General features: G+C 41.9%; 1 protein-coding gene and 1 pseudogene across 1 annotated transcript in view; both read left to right on the plus strand.

The window, feature by feature from the left end:
• LOC103745151 (guanine nucleotide exchange factor VAV3) overlaps nucleotides 1–8495 on the plus strand; it is a 278692-nt gene that overhangs the window by 90846 nt on the left and 179351 nt on the right. The window lies entirely within an intron of this gene.
• The window catches only part of LOC103745150, a 33087-nt pseudogene that overhangs the window by 2380 nt on the left and 22212 nt on the right, over nucleotides 1–8495 (plus strand).

The raw sequence follows: 8495 nt of genomic DNA on the forward strand, positions 1-8495 counted from the left end.
TTCCTGCTGCTGTCATCCTTGGTCAGAGCAGTGATTACTTCAGAGACCCATAACATGTCAAACTTCTGAGATGAAGTGGTTAATGATGTGGCAAGATAGCCTAATAACCAGCAGGAGATGGAGAAGAATAATCAGACATCTGCATTATACCCTCCAAGGCTCAGGAAACATCATGGAAGGGGTGGTGGTGGTGAGAAGAAATGTAAGAGCTGGAAGAAGGGTTGGAATGTTCTAGAGTACTATCCAAGTATAACAGCCACCATTTTCATCAGAGCAGCTGTGACTACTCAAAAGACACTCCAAGATTGGGCTTGTTGACTTTTGACATTACCTCATAGAAAGGGGCAAGGAGGGTTATTAGACCCTTGCTTGAGATTCTGGTTTCATCCTCCTGTAACTCCCTTCCAGCTGTATGTAATTCTGCCCTAGCTGCATATGGCCTCATGGCCTTGGGAGGTGATGGAGTAGAGTATGGAAGGTTAGCTGAAGAGGGGACTCCATCTCTGTAGCTGTGGGGAAGTCATCATCTATGCTATGGTGAGGCCTTGGTGGTGTGGCTACACCCATACTCCTGTAAGTAACTCCCCACCCATGCTCTGTAGGTAAGCCCAATAAACTCATTGGCTTTCCAAGTTAGCCTTTGGTGGGATCTTATTTTGGTTTGTTCTTGGAGCCCTATAAGGAAGGCATAGGTGTTTTGGTCCCATGGAAAGATTTTTCATAACAGGCCCTAGGTTTAATTCCCGGTACTGCCAAAAAACAACACCACAACACAACACAAAACAAAACAAACACTGGTCACAGGATCTGGACAGGTTTACTTATCTGTATTTCTTAGGATTTAATACAATTTCTGTTGAACTTCAAATGTAACACATCAATGTCTGTGCTTCAACTCCTCCTTTTAGTAAATTCGGAATTCGTGGATGCTTGGCTCCTTTTGGTTTAAGAACATAATTATAATAACAGTATTTTGGGTTTTGTTGTTTGTTTTGAGAGTCTCCCTATAGTCCCAGCTTCCCTGGAACTTGCTATGTAGATCAGGCTTGCCTAGATCTCACAGAGATTCACCTACCTCCTGAGTGCTGGGATTAGAGCCATCACACCAGGCAGTAACTTGTGTTTTTATAGCAACTTGAAGTTGTCAAAATGCCTGATATCACCGGCCTCATTTGAGTCTCCCATGCCTCGTAATGGCAGCCTGTAAATGCTCTGATTCTTTGGATGAAGAAACAAAGACACAGGGGTAGACAGTAAGGTTAAGGCTTCCTGACTTAGGGACAGAAACAGGATCTGGGATTGGGCATTCTGGACTCAGTCCTTTGCTCCTCTTGTGTGCTGTCTTTATTTTGGGTCTCAGTGCTGTGTGGATGATCAGGAAAAAGGTTGAGCTTATAGGAGAAACCAAATGTTTCAAAGGTTATAAAGCATAAGGGATCCACTGACTTTGGATCTAATTTCGGGCTATTTTGTCCGTGAGGAATGGCAAGATTCTGAGGCTGCACGAGGTGCAGCATAATGGTGGCCGAAGCTACCAAGGGTAGGTAAGAGTTTCACTGCTTTTGCTTATGCAGAACTGCTTTTTAGCTGCACGTTCTGCCTCCTCGCCCCTTGTGATCCACCCTGTTTCTCAGTCTTTGCCTAACCTCTCCCTTACATTTGGCTTCAGGAAATCTATTTTGAATCAAAGGCTTGACATGAATGTTTGCTTTGAGAAATGAAGACTATCCTGGGAAAATGTTAACCAACCCAAATGAGTGATAATTTTCTTTCATGAGATGAAGAGGAACACACATTTCGAGCGCTGGTGAAGGGCTTATGACTGTTTTTCTTTCATCAGTCCCCTAATTCCTAGCATTGAGTTCTTTATTCAATGCTAATTCACTTCACTTGGCTCTAAATCAACATCAACAAAATTTCTAATTGGGTTTAATTACACTTTGTTTTTATCTGTAGAAAGAAAGAAGAGGATGCTGCAAAAACTCTAAGGTAGCTGAGGTTTCTAGCTCTAAATAGACAGCATTCATGCGGGGACTGGGGACGAGGTTGGTGACTTGAACTCATTCAGAAGTCAGCAGAGGCTGAAGTTAAGGATAGCTCAATAATGTTGAGGATTGAAGAGACTGAGTCTTCCCCTAAGGCTGCTAAGATAGCCTGCTCCGGAGAGACACCCGCTGTCCCTTTAAGAACTCTTGCATAGCTTCTCTCTGTCTTTGAGTTTATCTTTTGAAAAATATCATTTACTCTTTTGCTTTCCAAAATGATAAATCCTTTTCTGATTTATGGTAACAACTACAAGGAAAATCTTATTAGCTTCTTTGCTTAAGAGATGGAATTTTTGAGTGTTCCACCACCCAGAATTATATGAGAAATGCCTTGATATATTTCTTTCAGACCTCTCAACAGGATCTGCACATCTGCTTATGTCCATGTCATGCCTAATGGATTTGTTATTACTTTGTCCTGATTGTCATTTTGATTAACTCTAGCTATTTGGAAATGTTTCCTCCTGAACTGCCAGTTAGCAGGAACACATGGGACTTTCTTTAGGAGCCATTTCTAGCAGGTTGTAGGATTTAGGCTTTTGCATCTATCAGCCTATCCAGATGATGCCAGACCCGTCCCTGCTTCCTGTGACCCACAGACTTCAAGTCCTTGGTTTCAAGGACTGTAGAGCACCCTGCAAGGGTGGTGTGATATGTTTTTCTTGAATCAAAGAGAAATGGCATCTGACCCCAGCTTGTCCCAGCGGACAGTAGGAGGGTTTTGAAGTCTTAAGGTTCAGGACAGTTACTATCACAGGGGAATCCAGAGTCAGCCTAGGGGTGTCTCAGGGAAACAGGTAAGAGCATTGACAGAGATTGAGTTGTTTCACTTAAGAAGGTTCTGAGGTAGACTTTGGTTTGAATTCTGGCTGTGTTTCTTATTAGTATGTGATTTGGGGTGAGTAACTTAACCTCCTGAGCCCCATTTTCTTCATATATAGGTTGAGGTGTGGTGAGTACTTAATGAAATACTGTATATAAAGTTCTTAGAGTGCATAGGTGTAAGGTAGGGACTCTGTGAACACTATTACTACTTCCACTGTAGTCATTAGCACTAACATTATATTTTATCTTATTTTACTCTTTTGTGGTACTAGGGATTGAACCTATGGTCTTACACATGCTATATAAGCAATCTACCACTGTGCTGTATTCTCACCCCTCCTTTTTGAGGCATATTTCAGTGAGTTACCCAGGCTGGCCTTGAACTTCACTCTGTAGTCCAGGCTGTCCTTGAACTCACTACCTTCCTGTTTTTAACATTCCTAGTAGCTGGGATGATAGACCTGTGGCACAGAGTTGGCTAACACTATTATTTTTAGTAGGTTTGAGATTCATTGGTAAACATAGGGGTTCCAGTTTTTAGCGGAGTAAGAACTAGAAATAGTGACCGAGTGAAGTTAGGAGCGGTCTTCTTTCTCTGCATATGATCTAGTGATATTCTGTGTAGCCACCATTTCGCTTCTCTCTGTAGCCTTGCAATTTCTCTGGTAAAGCACCCTTTTCCAGATCCAGAATGTTCCCCAGATCCAGAATATTCTCCTTTCTCAGCTGTGTAGTTTGGATGGTTTGATTAGGTAGGGTAGCCTTTACCATGGTGATGGGATCTGAGATGGTATCGAAACATTTTGGGGGCAGTTTTGTCCCCCCACCCCTTGGATTTAGAAGTGTTGAATGTGGGTCTGAGACCTGGAGGAGCCACAGGCATCTGGGTACCACATTTAGTTTCAAAATGGACCCAGTTCAGAGGGAATAGAGCCGAGGAGGAGCCCAGTGACATCTTGTGAGGCTGGAATCGAGCCGTGCCCAAAGCTGAATGCTTATGCCTGGATTTTTCCATGACACGAGCCAATGTGTTTCTCTTTTTGTCTTCTTTGAGCTAGTTTTTCTTAGTTTCCTCAACAAAGAGCGACAGAAATCCGAGATTTGTTGTGTTTCACAGTTCAGTTTCAAGGATCTAGAAATGTTTCATATTTTATCATCCAAGTTCCATGCACCTTGGAGGCCATCTCTGTCAGCCTTTATGTCTTCTGTCATATAGTGAAGGGGAGCAATGAGACAGTCTCAGAACCTCTCTTTTTTGCAGCACATACGTGGTTAGTAGAGCTGGATTCCTGGTAAATACTTTCTTTTTTCTTATCAAAGTTTTCAGGTTTAAAATGAGGCATAGCCATTAGGGGTCTTTCCCATTTCTGTCTACTTTTCAGGGATCAAGAAAATGAACACGAGTGCCTCTGCAGACCGGCTGTGTCTGACATTTTGCCTATTCATTATAATTTCCAAAGGTCAAAGTAAAAAGGTACTAAAGTGCCCTCTCACTCTTCCACCTGGATATGAATAATAGATATTGATTTGGACACAGTGGTCTAAGAAGTCATCAGACCTTGCAGGATTTTGTGTGACCTCACCTGAGCCCTCTGATTCTTTCTTTGTCTATAAATAAACCATGCCTACTTGTCGTATCCGGAAGTCTGGCTTATGGCTCAATAAATGATTGAGTGAATGAATTTAGATCCAGTGTAGAGCCGATGATATGGGTAAATACAGATCATCCAGAGTGGATATGGATATTAGTAGGGCCAGAAAGAGGACATTATTGGTCCCTTTTACTAACTCAGTTTAGTTTGATTCTTTCTCAATCAGATATTAGGGAATTAGTCATAATTACTGTTAGGGATTTTTAGTCACAATCATGTTCATTATTTATACTTTTCATAGTCTTTGGCTCTTATCAGAGTATTTCCTTGGGTGTTTTTGCACAGAGATTTAGATTGAGAGCTCATCAAGTATGTTTTCCTCCCAGGATATGGATCAAATAAGTAGCTATATGAGAATAGATTTTGGATAAAGAATGGGTAGGGCCTTTAGCACCTTAGGTATATTGTCATTTGAAAATAAAATTGGGCTTTTGGAGAAGATCAAGGGATACATAGTTGATTTAATAAAGGGCTTTTAAATGATTTCTTCAATAGTGATTGGCACCTGCTCATCCCACCCCCATATAGCTTTTTAAAAATTTATTATTTTTATTTTATGTGTATGAGTGTATTGCCTGCATGTATGTGAGTGCACCTGTGTCGTGCAATGCCGCGGATGTCAGAAGAGGGCTTCAGATTCCCCTGGAACTGGAGTTAAGGACAGTTCGTAGCTGCCATGTGGGTGCTGGGAATTGAACCCGGGTCTTCTGCAAGAGCAGTCAATGCCCTTAACCACTGAGCCATCTCTCCAGCCCCCCCCATATAGCTCTTTAACAGAAGCTTGCTGCTATCAGTCTGTCTTTACATCATGAGTTCAAGTGTCTGCCTCACATGCAATGTCTGATGAAATGGCTTATCAAGTGCTTTTGCTCAACCTGCTTCCTATAGTTTGTGTGCGTTTTCCTTTCCACTTTTCCAGTCTGACATGTACACTTCAAGTGTATGGACCTTTTTCTGTCCAGCCTGTGCTGTAACACCTTGCTCTGTTTCCTGCCCTTGTACTTATATGACTGTATCATCTCCACATCCCTACTTCCAGTCCAGGTGGGTACTGGGAAATTTACCTTTCCAAGTACCACCACTTGTATCCTGAATACTTGATAGCCTGTAATGGGTTATCCCCTGAACTCTTTGCCTGGCTTTCCCAGTCATAAATATCCCTTTCTAACCAAAGGCTCCTCAGCTTTTTCTGTATGAAGGTGCCCAGGGACCTCACATTTGTTGGCTTAAAAGCGCCTTCTTGTCTAGCCCATGCATACTGATAAGCAAATACGTATGTAGCCAGGATGAATTGGGGTGACTTACTCTTTCTTATGCTGGCATTTCAGGTGTGTGCCACCATGCCTGGCTCTTTCTTGCCTGTTTTCATCCCCATAAAGTCCCTTGCTTTCGTCCCACCAAATTACTAAAATCATCATGACTCATTAGATTAATATTTATCAGTATCATTTTCTTTGCCTGGAATGCCCTTTTCTCCATATCCCTTAGCACTTTACCTTTATTGCTTTGGAACACACACACACACACACACACACACACACACACACACACACTCACAGCACATAGTTTCCAATCTAAGAATATACTTTATCCAAATCTCTGAGTCTGGTTGGCTCTTGGATGAATTGTGTGCTCCTTGACCTGGCTTTGCTACCTTGTCTCTGATTGTCCCCTACTTCCATCAAGGACCTTTATCTCATCTTCTTCTGTCGCATACAAATTTGACCTCACCACATTAAATTGGCCTTCTTCCTCAGCTTCTTCTGAGATTCTGAAAGCAAGTAAAAGTGGGGTGCATCCTTTCCTGTCCCTGGCAAAGTATATGATCTGAAAAATGGCCACAATGATGTTACCTCCTTCATGGAATTACAGTGAGGAGTGTGGATCTGATTCTGTTGGCAAAACAGTTCCATGGAGTAGGGCACAGGGCTCAGTCAGTGGTAACTTTTGAATACAGTGTGTATTAGTTACTTTTTGTTGCTGTGATAAAATATCATGGCCAAGACAAATTACGGAAAGAAGAATTTATTTGGGCTTATGATTCCAGAGGGAGAGCCCAGAATGGCAGGGAGAGCAGTAGGGGCCAGAGTAGGAAGCTGAGAGGTCACGTTTGTGTCCACTCACAGGAAGAAGAGAGTGAACTGTAGGTGGGGGAGGCTGTGAACCCTCCAAGCCTGCCGTCAATGATGTATTTCTTCCAACAAGGCTGCATCTCCCCAAACAGCACCACCAACTAGGTACTAAGAGTTCAGCTACCTGAGCCTATGTAGCATTTCTCATTCAAATACCACACAGCATTTCTCCTGATGCCCCCTGCCCCAATCTGGGAATGCTAGAAGTTATTTTCTCCTCTTTATGTTAATAGACTCAAAGAGAGCTTAGAAACCGTGTTGATGGTTCTGAGCAGTGTGAAAAGTCCAATGCCATCTCACTTTGACTTGGGTTGAAAATCACCTCTATAGCCAGTGTATCCATGCAGTATGTGCTGTCTGCTCAGGAGTCACCCGGTAGCCATCTTGTCATCACATGAATGGCTGCAGTATCATAATGCCTATATTCAAGCAAACTGAAGTTAACTTAATTCAGTAGTCTCCTGAGTCTGTGAAGGATACATTCAAGAGGCCCAGTGCATGCCTGAAAACTCAGGTAGTATTGAACCCTATCACATGTTTATAATATTTTATTATATACATATATACACACAAAATTTAATGTATTTTCTATAACTATTTACATACCGTGAATATAATATTCATAGCTTGTTTCATAGCAAAACTAGTGCATGCCTCTTTTCCCTTCACAATTCCACAGAAGGAAAGTTTGTTCTTTCATTGACTTTTAGCAACCTCAGCACATATTATTTACTTCCTTAAACTGAGAACTCTCACCTTTTCACTTACAGGGAACTTTTCACTGGCTTCTCAGGACATATTCAGCTTGCCATTATCACTACTCTTGATCTCTTGGGGCCTTTATTCAGTTCCTTGCATATCTACACTGCGATGCTGTGCCTGTCAATCTGATAGCCAAGATGGCTACTATGCAGTGGGCAGTCAGGTAGCATCTACAGAGGGGATACATTAGATGAACGTCTTATTTATGTCCCAGGAGGGATGCGGTTGTGTGGCCCGAGACGTATTTCATGCTGCTCAGAATGGCTTACGATAGAACTAATCAATTGTTTATTTCTGGGATTTTCCATGTAATATTTTCAGACTGTGGTTGATCCTGGATAAGTGAAGCCATCAAAATTAAAACCACAGACAAAGGGGGCTATTGCAACGGTCCCCAAACAGGAGCAATCTGGATACACCAAAGCCATGAAAGTGCTCTGTTCAAGTGAGAGGTGAGATGCTCTTGACTGAGACAGAAACAAACAAAACACAACGAAAGAAAATGCCGTATGCTGCATGCCGAGGTTTCTGAGATCTATGGCAAGAATGAGCCTTCTGTGAAGTTGAGAAAAAGGAACCAAGGAACATGCGCTAGTTTTCTATGAAGCCTCAGACTGAGAAAGCTAGGGTCACCATTCACAGCAAACACTTGTATTAAGATAGAAGCATCAGGAGCTGAAGAGATGGCTCAGCAGTTAAGAACACTGGCTTTTCTTGCACAAGACCCGGGTTCAAATCCCAGCACCCACATAGCAGCTAACAATTGTCCATAACTCCAGTCCCAGGGCATCTGACAGCCTCTTCTGACCTACATGGGCATTGCACAACATGGGTGCACTTACTTACATGCAGGCAATATGTGCATACACATAAAAATAAAAATAATAAATAAAATTTTTTTAATGATTTATTTAATAACAACATACTTAGAAGAAGCATATCATTACAACACAATTGACATATTCAATAACGTTTTCCTGAGGTAGGATGCATCTCTTTCAAATTTGGCTGTAAATTTTTAGGTTTACAGTTGAATTATTACAGTTATACAATATTGTACTCAGTATAAACCCTATAAG

Source organism: Nannospalax galili, unplaced genomic scaffold (assembly GCF_000622305.1).
Source record: "Nannospalax galili isolate Female #2095 unplaced genomic scaffold, S.galili_v1.0 scaffold3183, whole genome shotgun sequence".
Lineage (NCBI taxonomy): Eukaryota > Metazoa > Chordata > Mammalia > Rodentia > Spalacidae > Nannospalax > Nannospalax galili.